General features: G+C 43.3%; 1 non-coding gene across 1 annotated transcript; it reads right to left on the bottom strand.

The window, feature by feature from the left end:
• Window positions 1-11,506: 11,506 nt before the first annotated feature.
• LOC120257333 lies at window positions 11,507-11,614 on the bottom strand. The gene has a single exon (XR_005535647.1). It is a non-coding gene; the product is annotated as a small nucleolar RNA R71 (small nucleolar RNA).
• Window positions 11,615-18,899: the final 7,285 nt, after the last annotated feature.

An 18,899-nucleotide genomic window follows, 5' to 3' on the forward strand; every position in this document is an offset into this window, starting at 1 on the left:
TGATCTTGAAAGTGGAGCAGATTTGAAGGAACCGAGCAAGATGGGCATGGGGATCCTCATCTGCTAGACCATCAAACTGTACTGAATTTTGAATCATCCCTATGGTACTCGCCTTGATTTCAAAGTTATTAGCCGTAACGTGTTGGTACTTGGACACTAAATTCTTTCTCCGGTGAACTGTGGCCTTTCATATTCGATAGGGTCTTCGTAGGCTCCTCCATGACCCGACGGTTCACTTGACTCAACTCGAACCTCTTGTTGTCTAGAACTTTCTCGCTGCTTCTCTTAATCTTTGATGCAAAGTTCTTTTCTATCTCGCTATCGGGTTCAATCAAGTTTGCTTGACTCGCTCGTGTCATAAGATGTGCACCTACACGAATTTAGGAGTCAAGATGTTAGTTAATAGAAAGAACACAAAGATAGGTAATTACAAAAGATCATCAACCAAAAACACAAAAGACAAACAAAACAAAAGTGCAAAAACAAATGAAAAAGAAAAGGCTAAATCAACAAGTGTAAAGCTTTCCAAATATTCCTCAGTGATTGGTCCCCGGCAACGGCACCAAAAACTTGATCGACACGAAGGGTGTACACCCGCAAGCGCACGAGGGTCGCTAGTAATAAAACCACTCACAAGCGCACGTAATGGGTCGTATTCCCAAAGGGCCCCGAGGAGTTACCCCACTCACTTCTTACCTGTTGTTAAGCTCACCGATTCCAAGATAAGAGAAAAGAAGAAAAAAAAGCAAAACGAAAAGCAAAATGAAATCTTAAGAAGTACGAAACAAGTCAAAATACGGAGATGCCCAAGGTTGGAAAACGGTCACGGATGCAGATTCCCAAGGGGGCTACTATAGTGAGTAGGAAATTGAGTAATAAAAAACATGGCTAGTTGGACCGAGAAAACCAAGACCTTGGTCAACCCAATGGTCACGGCAATTAACCCCTAACCCGGTGCAAGTGTTGAGCGCGGAATCTCTTCCGCCCAACTTCCCACACGGTTGCAAGGAGAATGTCGGTTTTCACAAGTTAGGGTGGAAACACAAGTAGTTTTCAACCCTAGGATTGGAGGGGTACAAATACTCGATGGTCACGGCATATTTATAAAATGAACCCTTCCTAGTTTGGTCGAGTCTAGCACTAAGGCAATGGTCATGCTACAAAGCGCTACCAAGAATTTGATACATCACTCAATCAAATGTACCAAAACAAGCAAGAACACCAAACAAGGATCACAACAAGCCAAACATGCATAAACTACTCAAACAATGCAAAACATCACAAGTTCGTCCCTAGGTTCACCTACATACGGTGACCTAGGGGTTTAGTTGTTCATGTTCAACAAGAAAACCAAACAATCCATACAAAAAAGTAAAGTAAACATGAGGAACACTCCCTCAAATGATGAAGGTCGAATGACGCAAAAATCCCCGGAGAAAGCCTTCCGAAGACGCCACTCGAAGGTGTGGCTTCCCGTTGTCTTCAACCTCCAAGCAATGATGCCCTAGAAGTAGATCCTCCTCGTTCTTGCTCTCCCCGCCGAGAAAATGCTCGGATTTCCTCCCTTTTTTCCCTCCTAAAGCTTGGGTTCAAATGATGTAGAAGTGTTCTCCAAACCCTAGCTGGCCTTGTCCCCAAAGAAGAAGAAAAATCAAGAAGAAGATGCCCAAAAAATGCCCTTCAAGACCTTATAAGTGCCCAAATCCCGACCGGTAAATGGGTCAGTATACCGGCCGTATACCGACCCCTCGGGAATTTCAGTTTTCTGCCGAGAAGCCCACGATGAGCTATAGTAACTGCTACAGTGAAGCTGCTACAGTACCCCCACCACTACATTAACCTTATAAGCCTCCGGAAACGCCGTTTTGATGCCGAATTCATCCCCAATCGCGTCGCTGAGCTACCAGGGCTTCTAAATGGCCTGAAATGCAAAAATACTACAATTTAGATCAAAAAGGCATCGATTCAACAAATAAATATAAAGAATAATACATAACAAATACATGCAAAATACATACTTTTAGACGTTTATCAGTTTACAGGCGGCCGAACAAGTGAAGTTCAGAGAATCCATACTGGCGTGTGGACATTATCCACACTCATGTGGAATTTCCACAGGCTTGTGTGGAGAATCCACAGGGGCATTTGGATGCCCAATTTCAGCCCCTATTTAAGGCCGATTTCAGCTCCCGATTTCGTAACTCTTTTATCAATCTTTTCCCCAACTTGAGAGAGAGCGCGCTAGGGCTTTTAAAGAGGTATTGCCAAGGGAATTGGAGAGGTCCCACGGCCCGACATCACGCCCTATTTGGAAGAAGGTTAGTAGGAGAGCTTTTGTCGGCATTGATCTGGAGAGGTGTATCCTAGGCCGGACAAAGGGACCTTTAGAAGAGTCGAGGCTTCTCCATAAGACCATTGTCATGACTATCCAGGGTGTTTTCTATGGTTTACTTGCTTTTAAATTCGATTTCATTGTTGATTATAACTAGCTCAATGAAGAGCTAAACTGATAAGTGCTTGTGTGATAAGAATACGAAGTGTTCTTTCTTTACAATGAGCATTACTTTTATCAGGTTTAAGCGCTAATACATGTGTATTTGTGTTCTTTTGTGTATGTAGGGTTGTGAAGCTATGTTTTAAGAAAAGAAGCCAAAAGTAGATCGTGTACGCACTATTTGGTGGAATCTTAGAAGCAACAGTGCGAAGACACAAGGGGAGCTCTTAGATACGTGAATGTGTGCCAACCTCCATATATTCAAGCCATTACAATGAGTTGGAGGTGCACGAAGGCAGTCACTTATACGTATCCCAACTTGTGCAATGATAGCAATCTACGACATAAACTTGTGCCTGTTTATGTTGCCTCGATGAAAAGTGGATTCGGGAGTGTTTTTGGCGGGGAGTATTGTAGCATATTAGTGTAGAAAAAACAATGTAGCAATTCATTGTAGCAGCTAATGTTCACAGACGCGTAAAAATCGAATTCCGAGAATTCACACGGCGTGTGGAAATTCCACAGGGCGCGTGGAACATCCACTGGCCCATGTGGATGCCCGATTTCCGCCCTGATTTCTCCATTTTTTCCCCTATCTTTTCTTCCATCTTTCCCCATCTTTGGAGGCACCCAAAGGCTATGGTTTGGAGAGTCTTTGGCAAAGCTTTGGAGTGGTTTGACGACCTTCGACACTGCGTTTCCTTCGGAAGAGAGCTATTGGTGGAGCTTTCGGCATCGATCCAGATGAGGTGTGCCCTAGGTTTGACGAGGCGACCTTTGAAGAAGACGCGGATGATCCACAAGGCCTTCGATACGAACACAAGGGGGTTTTCATTCATGGATTGCATCTCTTTACTTATGATTTCATTATCTATTGTATTTTTCTCCATGGAGAGCTAAACCCCTAGTGGGTACTTGGATATTTGTGAACCCTAGGATGTATTCGTTTCATTGAATCTCTTAATTATGCTTTCAATTAATTGATGTTTATTGTGAGTTCCAATCTTGTAGGATTGATTGTTTGAATACTCCCCTAGAGTGACACTAGGGTTGAGAGTTCTTATTGGTAACTCTTGTGAGTGAGTGACACACCACGAGAGTTAGACAAAGCTAGATTGGAGAGGGTTGAGAGGGTGAGTCGAGAGGTAGTGGAGCGTCCCCTTTTCCCCTCGGTGTGATTTATCCTACCTCCATTTCGTCCAGTTCTTTGAGGTCATAGTAGAGTGAATGGGCTAAGGGATGACCTTCCGCTGGGGCTTAGTTGTGAGTGCAACAGAGTGAAGCGTTGAAGTGATTTTTAGCACCTAGGGCTTAATTATGGTTAGGGACCTTCCACCTGGACTAATGGGTTAGGTCTATACATAGGAATAGGGTTTATTACTTGGAAACCCTAGAACTCATTGCAATTCTATACGAGTGCGAGGTTGAGAGGTTATTCAATTTCTCCTCCGGGACATGTATAGATGATAAGTGCTTGTGCGATACGAATACGAAGCGTTCATTCTTTATGTGGAGCATTACTTTTCTCGGGTTTTTACACTAATATGTGTGTTTTTATGTTACTCTTATGCAGGTAGGGTTATGAGGCTGAGTATGAAGGAAATAGGCCAATGTGGATCACAATGCACCGATTTTGCAGGAAATCTTGCTAAGGTTCAAATGCGAAGATATAGGTCGATGTGAGATGCTAGAATGTGTGCCAACCTCCTCGTATTCGAGTTGGCACATCCATTTGGAGGGGCACAGAGGCAGTCACACTCGAGTATTCCGACTTATGCACATAGAACAAGAGTTCCACCAACGTGTACACCATTGAAGAAGCAAGTGATCCACGACATGAACGTGTGCCCATTTGCGTTACCCCGATGATAGTATGGAATTGGGAAGCTTTTCAGGTCGAATACTATAGCAGAGCACTTTAGCAACATTTTAGTATGTACTGTAGCAATATCGTTCACAGCCGGCAGAGAAACCAGAGAAACAGAGAATCCACACGGGTATGTGGAAATTATCCACACCCGTGTGGAAATTCAGCACGGGCGCGTGGAGCATCCACGTCCGTGGAGTCGCCCGATTCCAGCCCTATTTAAAGCCGATTTAGCCCCGATTTTGGTATTCTTTTCTCCATCTTTTCCCCAACTTGCAAGAGGGTTTCGGCTAGGGTTTCGAGGCGTATTGGCTAGGTTTTTGGAGAGGTTCTACGGCTCCGACATCGTGCGTCATTTGGAAGAAGGTTATTGGGAGAGCTTTCGTCGGCACCAATCCGGCGAGGTGTATCCTAGGCCGGACAAAGGATCCCTTGCGATGAGTAGAGGACTCTCCACAAGACGATCGACATGACCATCGAGGGGGTTTCTTTATGGATTCATTGCTTTTACATTCTATTTCTTTGATTGTATTTAGCTCCATGGAGAGCTAAACCCCTAGTGGGTACTCGGGTATTGTGAACCCTAGGATGTATTTGTTTCTTTGAACCTCTTTATTATGCTTTCAATAAATTGATGTTTATTGTGAGTTCCAACCTTGAATGCTTTATTATATGAACATTACCCTGGAGTGACACTAGGGTTGAGATTTCTTGTTGGTAACCTTATGAGTGAGTGACACACCACGAGCGTTAGACAAAGCTAGGTTGGAGAGGGTTGAGAGGGTGAGTCAAGTGGTACAGGAGCGTCCCCTTTCCCCTCTGGTGTGATAGATTCTACCTCTATTCCTCGAGTTCTTTGCGGCTATAATAGAGTGAATGGTCTAAGGGATGAACTTCCGCTGGGGCTTAGTTGCGCGTGCAACGGAGTGAAGTGTTGAGTTGATCTTAGTATCTAGGGCTTAATTGTGGTTAGGGACCTTCCACCTGGACCAAAGGGTTAGGTCTATAATTAGCAAGAGATTTATCACTTGGAATTCCTAGAGCTCATTGCAACTCTATACGAGTGCGAGGTGTTGAGATTGTTTGATTTCTCCTCCGGGACATGTATAGAGTTAGGCATAGTTGACCTTAGATTTGGGACTATGTAATTAAGGATTTCCACGACTCACCATCACATTGATTAGGAAGCATAATAGAGGGTTCTTGCACTTGAAACAATTATCCTAGACAGAGCATTATCCGGGTGCCCCATCTTTATCGATTGGCTTATCCCTTCTTTACTTTTGCTCTCTTACTTGTTGCTTTTATTATTGAGAATTGAATCATTATCACACTCCTTATCATTGATCTTTCACATAGCTAAGAATCAAATTAAGTCTTTTTACTCCCTACTCCCTGTGGATTCGACCCCGCTCACCTGGGATTATTACTTCGACAAACCCGTGCACTTGCGGGATATACGCAAGGGGACCTTGTCAATAGAGTTAGGCATAGTTGGCCTTAGATTTGGGACCATGTAATAAAGGATCTCCATGACTCATTAATGCATTAGTTAGAAAGCATAATAGGGGTTTTTGCACTTGAAACGATTATCCTAGGCGGAACAATATCTGGGTACCCCATTTATCGTCGATTGCCTCCCCTATCTTTTACTTGCGCCTCCTTTATCTTTTCTTATTTTCATTTGCGTTGATTTTGTTTTCACATCACTTTCAACATATTTTCATTCTAGTTAAATAGCAATCTTGGTGGTTCTAAACACTATTCCCAGTGGATTCGACTACCCTCTTACCGGGATATTATTACTTCGACATCCCGTGCACTTACGGTTTACATGCATAATCGGTCATGTCATAAACCCCCTAGTGGGTACTTGGATTTGTGAACCCTAGGATGTGTTTGTTTCATTAAACCTTTTATTATGCTTTTATTAATTGATGCTTTTATTGAGTTCCAATCTTGAATGTTTGATTAATTGAATACTCCCTTAGAGTGACACTATGGTTGAGAGTTCTTATTGGTAACCCCTTATGAGTGAGTGACACACCATGGGAGTTAGACAAAGCTAGATTAGAGAGGGTTGAGAGGGTGAGTCGAGAGGTAGCGGAGCGTCCCCTTTCTTCTCCAGTGTGATTTATCCTACCTCCATTTCCTCCAGTTCTTTGAGGTCATAGTAGAGTGAATGGGTTAAGGGATGAACTTCCGCTGGGGCTTAGTTGCAGAGGCAACGGAGTGAAGTGTTGAAGTGATTTTAGCACCTAGGGCTTAATTGTGACTAGGGACCTTCCACCTGGACCCAAGGGTTAGGTCTACATCTAGGAAGAGGATTTATCACTTGGAATCCCTAGAACTCATTGTGATTACGCATGCAGTGTGAGGTGTTGAGATTATTTGATTTCTCTGCCGGGACATGTATAGAGTCAGGCATGGTTGACCTTAGATTTGGGACCATGTATTAAAGGATCTTCACGACTCATTAATGTATTAGTTAGGAAGCATAATAGAGGTTTTGTACTTAAACCGATCGTCCTAGGAGGAACAATATCTGAGTACCCCATTTATATCGATTGCCTTACCTCCCCTTTACTTGTGTTTCTCTTTCTTGTCTCTTTTATTCTTGGTTACATTACATCTTGTTAATAAAACCATTATTCATCTTTCACTTGGTTAAGAAATAATTTAAGTATTTTTATTCCCTACTCCCTGTGGATACGATACCCACTCACCTGGGATTTTATTAATCGACATACCCGTGCACTTGTAGGACATACGCAAGGGGCGTTATCAACGGGCCAGAGAAAATGACTCATGCTCTGAAATACGGGCAATGGTGATGCATGTACTTAGCCAGAATGTGTGTCCCAGATGTTTGGACCCTCTCTGCACCATGAAGTACAGGTATAATAGCTCTTGTCTGCTCAGTACTCCTGTACTATCACCACGCCGGTTCACTAATCTGCTATGATGAATACATCTGTATGATGGCCGAGAAAGGCAAGTAGCCTTAGACACTCTTGGCTCATACTGTCTCTCCCCACAAAGTCTCCTATATGCTCTCTAGGGTGTCAGACTGCCGGGATAATCCTTGGGTAATCAATCGTACTTCTCTATATCTGTGTAAACCTCATCATACAAACCCAGATAAACTAAAAACTGTGTAACACTCATAATGTAATGATGGTCGAGTGCTCTGAACTGTATAACATCGACACTATCGAATCTCGAGTACGATCGGTCAAACTCATAGGATGAAAGAACCTCCAAAGTGAGTTGATGAATAACTGGCTCTCGGATATACAAGAAACGCCTCCAGCTATCCACAGACAACATTCCCTCGATCTCATCTGCCATATCCTCTGCTTAGTGAACTTCCATGAGAATGCTCATGTCTGGAAATCAGGTCTGACCGATCCTGAACTTCGACAGTCCCTCGAAACAAGCCTGATGCTCATGAATAGCGAAGTCTATGTGACCTGACTCATGGGAATGATGTCGCGGACGCTTGTCAGCTTGCTTATTCGACCGGGGGGGCCATTCTTGTAAGATTTCAAAAGAAATTCGATCAAGAATGCTCACAGGTTAATGCTGCATAAATCCACATAGTCGTGTGGACTTTCCACAAGCCCTTGTGGATCCATGGGGCGTGAAAAACGCACGGCTGTATGCTAAAAACTAACAAATACATCATCAAAACTACTCAAACTTCTTCCTAAGCATGCATTCCCTCTCAAATTGTAGAAACAAAGCAAAATCCACCAGTTTTAACAAGTAAAATCAAGAATTATCGAGAAAAAAAGAAGAGAGAAGGGTTTACCGATGAGTTGGAGATACAAAGCCTCAAATCAGCTATAAAAATTGAGAAAAACTCTCCTAAAATGGTGCTGCGAGGTAGGGCGAGTGAGTGTGTGTTCTTTTTGGGCAGTTGAAAGTGTGAAGACGGAGAAACTCGATTAGATTTTAAAGAAAATCTGCGACTCTAGAGTTTATGTACATCCATATGGGCGTGCGGAAATTACCCATGCATGTGCGCCTCCACGGGAGAGACTCACAGGGGTAGACGCACGCCCCTGTGCACTCTTGAGAAAACACTCCTCTGTCTCTAAACGCAATCACACGGGTGTGAAGAAAATACCCATGCCCGTACGCCCAACCCACAGGGGTAGACGCACGCCCCTGTGGCTTCTTTGTCCAACCGAGAAGATTAACTGAGTGTTTTGCATGCCCGTTCGGAAATTCCGCACTGGCGTGGATCATTACTTGGCAGTTCATAGGGGCAGACGCATGTCTCTGTGTCTTCTCAGGATAGAGGAGAAACTCTCTGTAGAGATCCACACGGGCGTGCGAAAATTACCCATGCCCGTGCGTTTATGGGAGAGTCATCCACAGGGGCGAGTCCACACCCCTGTGTCTTCTCTGAATAAATTTGTAAGTCCTTACAGAAAAAAGCACGCTCCTGCAGAAATTCCCACGGGCGTGGACCGTTACAAGGTCATTCATTGGGGCGAGTCCACACCCCTATGCCCTCTCTGGATGAAAATGCATGCCCATGCGAAAATTCGACACGGGCATGTGTTTTCTCTGGACACTTCAAAAACACTACAACCTTTGCAGAAAATTCTTGAACATATAAATAAACTCAAAGCCTTCCTTACAGAGCAACTTTACCCAGAGAAAACACTGAAAATAAGCTCAAACGACCAAAATTCTCCACCAGAACACAATAAAGCACACGATGACATAAAAAATCCACAAGAAAAATCACAGCAAAAAGCATTTAAAAATCAAGACACCAACACTCATGCTTATTCATGCAAACTCTAATCTAAGAACTAGGAAAATAGTAAAAACTTGGGTTACCTCCCAAGAAATGATTGTTTAACGCCACTAAGCTTAACGTACCTTGTCTTACCTCACGGGGGCTCATAGATGAAGGTTGCCCTCTTACCCATAACTTGAAAGCATGATGAGCAAATGATAAGTGTCTAAATGTAGGTGTTTTCATATATGTATCGTATGCACTTTGCATGTATTTTGTGAGGTTTGATGCCCGTTTCGCGCTTAATCGTCTATTATTTGCTTTGTAGGGCATATGGAAGCCATGGAGAACAAGAAGATATCATTTTGGCAATAAGAGAAGAAAACAGAATTTTCATACTACCCCCATACTACCCAAGATGGGGTCGATGCAATCAGAAAGCAGCTGGATTGAGTTGGTGTTCTGTCCCGATTTCCATACTACTCAAGTATACGGGGCCGTATGGAGGCCGTATGCACCCCGTCCCGAACGCGAATCTAGGGTTTCGTAGTGCTATACGACTCTATACGACCCTCTATACGGCCCGTATGCCCTCGGGGGTATATATACTCACTTTTAGGGCTGATTAAAGAACTTTTTGTTGGCCGACTTTTGGGAGATCATTTGGGAGATTTTGGGCGACCTTGGGGAGGAGAAGAAGGGCAAGAAAGCTAGAAGATCATTCAAGCCCAAGGTCCAAGGCTCTCAAGGCAAGAAGGCAACATCATTCAAAGGGGAGATCGATCACGACTTGAAGGAAGGAGAACTGCAGCTAGAGGAAGCGCTCATTCGGCATTCCTTTGGCGGGGAAGCGCTATTCGGCATATTCTCGCCTCATCCTTCACCATTTCATCTAGGGAGTGTCATACTATGTCTTTTGTTTCATGTTTTTGCTTGATTGTATGCTTTTGTTATGAGATGATGACACACTAGACCCCCAAGGCCACCGGGTGTTGGTGAACCTTGGGGGTTTTATCATGTATTTTGGATGATTACTTGTTAATTCTATGCTTGGGTATGTTTTGAGATCTAATCCATTGTTTTTCATGCTAAGTGTTACACCAAGGAGAAATCCGTAGCTCTTTTATGAATGATGCATGTAGATGTGACTTGCTCGCATGTATTAGGTCATGAATGGATTAGAAGGGGATACTTGTATCATCACGCGAGAAATCGGGTGTTTGGTAGCCCTCCATGTAGGTTTAATCCAAGAAGAGTAGGTTTATTCCTAAGCGAGATTTCCTTGTACTTAATGCAATCGTAGGGAATGTAGATTTGGAAGAAATTCCTATCTATGTTCGTATGGGATTAGGGTTCAATCGCGAGAAATTGGGGTTGTTCTAATCTTGGAATCTCATGGTCCAATTTACCCTTGCATCTTTAAATCATCATCCATGTTGCATGATAACCCCTCAAGGGGATCCACATCCATAGGCCTTTGCACTTCATTGATTCTCTTGCTTGCTTATTGCTTGTTCTCTCTAATTTGCTAGCAAATCTTGTGTTTAGTTTTTATTTGTATTTAGTAGAGTAAAATCCATCACTTAAGATCTTAGGCTAGATAATAGCTCGAGAAGGAGTAATAGGAGATCCTTAGCCCCGTGGAATACGATCCTCGTGTCTTTGCACGAGGTATTACTTGGCGATCCCGCACACTTGCGGGAAGCGATCAAGTTTTTTTGGCGCCATTGCTCGGGGAACATTAAGGAATTCTAGGAAACTTTTTAGATTATTACTCTAGCCATTTCATTCTTTTACTCATTTGTTTATCGTTTTTTTCTTTTCCCTTGATCTTAACTTTCTATCATCTTTTCTTGGTTTTACAAGGCATCGTGCATGACACGCTCGAAATCCATCGACTTTGATTACACCGGATAGTGAAATTGAAAGAACTTTGCATCGGAGATTGAGAGAAATTGGTGAAGGGGGTACACAAAACATTGAAATTGAGGATAGACTGTCTTGGCCGAAGAATGACACACTTTATCCGAATATGAGAGACCTCAATTCACGGGTGATGAGTTTCAGTGTTCAAGCACCATCCAGTGGCATCCAACAACTTTTGAAATTAAAGCTAGTACAATCGGCATGATCCAAAAATTCAGTTCAATTCAATGGTCTTGCCCAATGAGGATGCGCATGACCACCTTTCCCGGTTCCTCCAAATTTGCTCTACATTCAAGATCAATGGGGTGTCCGATGATGCTATCCGCTTTGAGACTATTTCCATTCAGTTTGAGAGATGGAGCTTATCGCTGGCTTTACCTCATTGTCTCCGGGATCTATTAAAACATGGAAGGACATGGTTGAGAAAGTTCCTTGAAGATATTTTCCGCCAAGCAAAGCGGCGAAGTTGAGGCAAGAAATTTCAGCCTTTTAAACAAGGGGAGTCCGAAACATTGTTTGAAGCTTATGAGAGATTCAAGGATCTCCTTAGAAGGTGCCCCCACCATGGTTTTGCTTCATGGATGCGAGTACAAATCATTTACAATGGGCTAAATTATGCTACTCGCCAACTCATTGATGCCACGGCTGGTGGGTTCCCTTTAGCAACAAGTATCCCCGATGAGGCCGAGCAATTACTTGAGTCAATGGCAAGCAATGAATCACATTGGGCCTCAAGAGGATCTACACAAAAGACTGCTGGGCTTTATGAAGTAAGTAGTGATAATGCCTTAGCCGCAAAGGTTGACGTGTTGACTCGAAAGCTTGATCTTCTTATGGGCGTAGTTCAAGGTCAGAATCAGTGATGAATTGTAGTACTTGCGGTGGTGGGCACGGTGCAGCCCAATGTCCGATTGCTAGCTCGTCTGTTGCATCCGTTGAGAATGTGGACTACATTGGGGGGCAACGCAATCAAGGGAACCCATATAGTTCAACTTACAATCCAGGTTGGAAGAGCCACCCAAATTTTTCATGGAACCAAGGCCAACAACAACAAAGAGGTGCACCACCTCAAGGATCTCAATTTCAACAACCGGCCATTGAGAAGAAGTTTTCCATTGAAGAGATCCTTGCCAAGTTCATGCTCAGTACCAATGACAGGTTCAATAATCTAACTAGTAGCATGGATGCACAATTTGGCAAGGTGAATGCTCAACTCACTCAGCACGCCGAACAGTTTAGTGAGATAGGTTCTATTTTGAGAAACCTCCAAGCTTCGGTGAAGTCACTTGAGTATCGAGTAGGGGAACTCACGAAGGCAAATTCTGAACGTCCCCTAGGGTGTCTTCCGAGTAACACGGAAGAAAATCCAAGGGAGCACTTGAAGGCCATTGCTCTTAGAAGTGGGAAGCAAGTGGAGACAAGGGTCGAAGTTGACCCAAGTGTCAAGAAAAGTGGGGTAGCCTCCGGGGAAGACCCCAAGCTAGTTGAAGAAAACAGTGAAGACAAAAATCTGGGCATAAATGACAAGTTCCAACAACAAGGACCAACAAAAATCATCCGAGTATAAGCCTCCAATCCCTTTATCCAACCAGATTGAAGCATGAGAAGGAGGATGTTCACTTCAGAAAAATTCATGAGCATCTTCAAACAACTCCATTTGAACATCCCGATAGTTGAAGCGTTGACCCAAATGCCAAAATATGCCAAGTTTTTTTAAAAAGAGCTCCTCACGAACAAGAGAAAGTTGGAGGAAGAGGGCACAGCTTGCACTTACGGGAATTGCTCGGCCATTCTCGAAAAAGAAGCTCCCACAAAAGTTGAAAGATCCGGGAAGCTTCATTATCCCGTGCTTGCTTTGAAGGTGGAATCCAAGAAAATGCTCTAGCGGACTCGGGGCTAGCATAAACGCCATGCCCTACACCATGTATTTGAAACTTGGCTTGATGAATTAAGGCCCACGAGGATGACTTTACAGCTAGGTGATCGATCAACAAGAAAAACCTCGTGGGATTGTCGAAGATGTGATTGTGCGAGTGGATAAATTTGTTTTTTTCCGTGGACTTTGTCATCATGGACATAGATGAAGATGTGGAGATACCACTAATTCTTGGCCGACCATTCCTCAAAGACCCTCGGGTGCCTTAATTGACTTGAAAGGAGGGAAGTTGACGTTAAGAGTCGGAGAAGAGGAAGTGGTGTACACTTTGCCACCTGCCATGAAACATTCTTTAGATCATGATGACACACTTTATTTCGTTGATGAAACTGATAGATTGATTTCGATTGTGTGCGTGAAGTGCTCTCTTTAAACCTTTTGGATGAATATTTGGGGGAGTTGGAGAACTAAGAAGAAGAAGAACCTCATCATCATCCTCCAATTCACAATTTGAAGCCACCAAAAAGTGAGGGTATCCCTGTACTAATGCTAAAGAAAAAGACAAAAAAGAATCATTTATGAAGAGAATGTGGAGGGAGATCCATGGGAGAAAAAAGAAAGGTAACAAGCTTTCATCCTCCCACATCTCATGGAGGAAAGGTAAATTTTTTTCACCCCTCTCCACTCATAAACAATTCGAGGTATTTTTCAATGTTGTCATTCAATCTACCGGAAGAAACAACACTACAAGGGAAACCGGGGTGGCTTCAAATTGTTTGAACCCCCCATGAGGTAAGTGAACAAGGTACGCCAGTGCTCGTGGACGTTAAACAAGCGCTTTCTGGGAGGCAAACCCAAGCATTCGGGGCATTTGTTTGCATTTTTCCGTATTTTTTTAGTTCTTAGTTCATTTCAATTTTCGTATTTCTTAGACTTGTTTGTTTTTTTGAATAAGTTCATGCTCATACACTTGGCACATTTCTCTCATCATTTTTTTATTGTGGTATATTTGTGAAACCTCTTGAGACACACATGTGTAGGTGTTAATTCATGTGCTAGATCGTCGCTTTTATTCATTTTTAGTCGCTTTTTTGGAGAAGTCGCTGCTTTCTTTTTTTCATTTTTTTACATCATTTGAGGCAGGTTTTCATGGATTTGATTGGCATTTAAAGGTTTACGGCCATATCGGGTCAGTATGGAGGCCGTCTCGAGCCGACCACGCAGCCGATCCCGGATGGCTCGTGCTCACTCAGACGGGTTCCCCCATACGGCCCCTCGCATGGGGGCCGTCCGAGTCGGGCTCGGATGTATCGGGCCGAGGGAGCTCCTCACTCAGACGGCCCCCATACGGCCCAGTATGGGGGCCGTATGGTGGCGGGACTCCCCCCCTTAAAGGCCTCTCATTCTCTCTCTCTCTTCCACCTCTCATTTCTCTTCAACTCCACCGAAATTTTTTCTCCTTTTCTCTCTCGATTCTTGGCCGAATCTCTTCATTTTTTTCTTCCAAAAAAACTTCTTCCAATCCATTGAGACTTCGATCTAGTGATCTTACCCGAGTTTAAAGCTTGTTTTTCTCAAGGTTTCGCTCGGTATGCTTTTTTTCAATGCCCTAGTTTTTATTCTTTTCCATTTTTTTGGGCATTCTTGAGACTTTTGCATGGAATTTCTTTAGCAATTTGCTTGGTTTGGTTGATGTGAATGTTGTGAATGAATTTTCATTCAAATTTATGTACAAATTTTTTTCGATTCCATGATTATAGGGGAGACTCTTGTCAGGTGAATAGTGACCATACGGCCCCCATACGGCCGTATGGTCCCAAAAACCAATTTTTTTCATTAGTCTCCCCTATCTCTACCATGTTATTTTTGAGTTATCTTGTCTCCCTTTGAGCTTGATCAAAGTTTTTTTCTTCATTGTAGGGATGCTCTAACACTAAAAAGACTCGCCTCCAAGCGCCCAAGAACTACCGAGCCATCCCTCACACCCGATGAACCCGCCTTCAAATTGTCCCACCATCGAGAGAGATATGATAGATTGAAGACAAAACCATTCGGGACTTTGTGCTATCTTGATTGGGAACTTGTGGACAACCTTGGATTTGCAAGTCAAGTACGGGATTGGCTCTCACACAATTGTTGGGATAAACTCTTTGCCATTAACGAGCCAACCTTCCGCCAATTAACCTTGGAGGTCTTGAGTACATTTGAGGCGCGACAAGATGGACAATCCGTATGGAATAAGAAACTTGTCACCATCCGCTTTTCAAGCTTTTTTTGGAAGGAAGCGCACTATGCATCATTTGGACTTTGCCAAGTACTTGGGGATTATATGATGATGATTTTATCAAATCCATGCCCGGAAAACGTCTTAAGCTTGATTTCCCGAGTGAGGTGGGTAGGAGCAACTATTGGGCAACTTTGGCGGGTGAAGATACGACTCGAAAAGGCTCTCACGCATGATCGACCCGGCACATAGATTCATTCATGCCTTGATTGCCCGTTCTCTTTGGGGCCGGACCGATAGCAAGGGGGTGGTCACCCAATCCGATCTCTTTACGATGTATGGCATCTTTGAGAGGCACCCCTACTCACCTTGGCTACATTGTCGCCGATGCATTCCTTCACCGTGGCTCGTGATACTCGATTGGGAGCTATCTTTATTGGGCCCCTATGTGACCGGATTGATCCGTGGCATGGGTCCTGCTTTGAGCAGCACGCGAGGTATGACTGCTGTAGGAGGTACGGCACCCCTCGGAAGGCACACATACGGGCGATTGGCTTGGTGGTTGCCGAGCGATGAGGGGCAGCCCCCACAAAGACCAAGCCACTCGGGTGAGTCCAACAAGAACCGGCATGAGCACACAGAGTCGAGCCCCGAGGCCGCACTGCTCCTACCCCCCGGGACTACTCATTACCCGGCTCGACATGAGACCGAGGGGGATTGAGGGAGAGATCTCGTGGCGCAAGGCCAGAGCAACATGAGATCCGTGACTGCTCACCGTGTCCTTGAGGGACAGTCACTGACTGAGGCGGATTTTTCACCGCTTTCATTACCTCATACTATGGTTCTCGCCTCAGATACTCCTTCGCCACCATGCCACCACCACCAAAGACCGGATTGTGATGAGTAGCTGCTCGCTTGAGCATGGATACTTTTTTTATCTACTTTACTTTATTTTTGTTGTGTATTATGTTTGTGTTTTTGTTGAGTTGGCATGGATCTTTTTCCTCCCAACTCTTGGTGTTGAACTTTATTTTTGTTTTTCATCTATGTATTTTTGTTGACTTTTTCCCTAGTCTCTCCCTTTGTGTTTGTATGTGTGAATTTTCGTGGAATGATGATGTCCCCTTTTGACTTGCAGGCATTGAGGGAATTTGGTGAGCTTTCCTAGTTTTTTTAATGGAGGTCGACGAGACATGTGTTGCTCACCACACCTTTTTGTCGAGTCATACCTCACTGACGTAACACAAGATAAACCGGGAAGTTTTTGTTTTTTTCACCCTCCTCAATTATTTTCATTGCTCCATCTTGCATGTTTTTTTCATGATTAGTGTACATTGAGGGCAATGTACAAACACTAAGTGTGGGGATGGGTGCATTTCATGTTTTAGGAACATTGTTTACATGCTAGTGTTACCAATGATGGCTTTATTCATTCTTGTAAGATTCTTTTTAGCTTGGACTAATGATGGATGTGAGTTACTTGTTTTTTTATGCTTTATTGAATCCTCGCTTTCACCCCATAGTATTGTCTTGTGCACTCGAATTTTTTGTCGATGCCCCGGAATAGCCAATGTGACTACTCTAACTCTCTTGTATGCTTAACACACTACTTTGAGTACTTGGCCTTAGAACACTAAGTTCTATCCGTCAATGTTTTTCTTAAGAACTTCTAAGTCTTGTTGAGCTAATCCGAGTTTTGTGGCATGTAGTGTACTCAAGATGTGATCTAGGGTGAGAGTGAAAGTGAGAAAAGAAGAATGAGTCTATGTCAAGATTCCTCTGCTAATGAAGCATGAATGCGCCTATGTAGACCTGAATCGAGTAGTTGGGTGGCTCTTGTGCCTAACCAAAGATGTGCATCCTCTAGAAAGATTTTTAAAATGATTTTGATGCAGCTCACGTTAGTCGGACTCGATGTTGAATATTGAGTTGAAAATAAAAAACCCCTAGTGATCTTTTTGAGTACCTACCAAAGGTTTTTGAAAAGAAAAAAGGATTTAGTTTCAAGCTATAGAATTAGAAGGATCTTACTTGGCCATTGAAGTAGCACTTAGTAGTTTAAGACTTAGTATTCTTTGTATGTGGAGTGATTAGCATCTAGAGTCAGGCTCGATTGAAGTCCTTGAGCTAGACCAGATCAGGCAAATGAGATAAAGGATTCACTTACACGCACATACATATTAGGGGTGAGACAGATATTTTTTTATTATGCTTAATGACTATAACTCAACATCTATGTTTCATTGTCCTTTGCTTTTTGGAATCTTATATTTGCTTGAGCTGTAGGTATTGCATTTTAGCCACTTCTCGCCTCTTTGTTTTTTTCATGAGTTGTTTGTTTGGGACAAGCAACGCCTAAGTGTGGGGATGTTTGATAAGTGTCTAAATGTAGGTGTTTTCATATATGTATCGTATGCACTTTGCATGTATTTTTGTGAGGTTTGATGCCCGCTTTCACGCTTAATCGCTCTATTATTTGCTTTGTAGGGCATATGGAAGCCATGGAGAACAAGAAGATATCATTTTTGGCAATAAGAGAAGAAAAACAGAATTTTTATACTACCCCCATACTACCCAAGATGGGGTCGATGCATCAGAAAGTAGCGGATTGAGTTGGTGTTCTGTCCCGGATTTACTACTACTCAAGATATCGGGCCGTATGGAGGCCGATGCACCCCTGTCCCTGGAACGCGAATCTAGGGTTTCGTAGTGCTATACTGACTTCCCATACGACCCCTATACGGCCCGTATGCCTCGGGGGTATATATACTCACTTTTAGGGCTGATTAAAGAACTTTTTGTTGGCCGACTTTTTGGGAGATCATTTGGGGAGATTTTGGGCTGACCTTTGGGAGGAGAAGAAGGGCAAGAAAGCTAGAAGATCATTCAAGCCCAAGGTCCAAGGCTCTCAAGGCAAGAAGGCAACATCATTCAAAGGGGAGATCGATCACGACTTGAAGGAAGGAGAACTGCTGCTAGAGGAAGCGCTCATTCGGCATTCCTTTAGCTGGGGAAGCGTCATTCGGCATATTCTCGCCTCATCCTTCACTATTTTCATCTAGGGAGTGTCATACTATGTCTTTTGTTTCATGTTTTGCTTGATTGTATGCTTTTGTTATGAGATGATGACACTAGACCCCCTCAAGGCCACCGGGTGTTGGTAAACCTTGGGGGTTTTATCATGTATTTTTGGATGATTACTTGTTAATTCTATGCTTGGGTATGTTTTGAGATCTAATCCATTGTTTTTCATGCTAAGTGTTACACCAAGGAGAAATCCGTAGCTCTTTTTATGAATGATGCATGTAGATGTGACTTGCTCGCATGTATTAGGTCATGAATGGATTAGAAGGGGATACTTGTATCATCACGCCGAGAAATCGGGTGTTTGTAGCCCTCCATGTAGGTTTAATCCAAGAAGAGTAGGTTTATTCCTAAGCGAGATTTCTTGTACTTAATGCAATCGTAGGGAATGTAGATTTGGAAGAAATTCCTCATCTCATGTTCGTATGGGATTAGGGTTCAATCACGAGAAATTGGGGTTGTTCTAATCTTGGAATCTCATGGTCCAATTTTACCCCTTGCATCTTTTAAATCATCATCCATGTTGCATGATAACCCCTCAAGGGGATCCACATCCATAGGCCTTTTGCACTTCATTGATTCTCTTGCTTGCTTATTGCTTGTTCTCTAATTTGCTAGCAAATCTTGTGTTTAGTTTTTATTTGTATTTAGTAGAGTAAAATCCATCACTTA

The sequence above is a fragment of the Dioscorea cayenensis genome, unplaced genomic scaffold, assembly GCF_009730915.1.
Source record: "Dioscorea cayenensis subsp. rotundata cultivar TDr96_F1 unplaced genomic scaffold, TDr96_F1_v2_PseudoChromosome.rev07_lg8_w22 25.fasta BLBR01002020.1, whole genome shotgun sequence".
NCBI classification, from domain to species: Eukaryota; Viridiplantae; Streptophyta; class Magnoliopsida; order Dioscoreales; family Dioscoreaceae; genus Dioscorea; species Dioscorea cayenensis.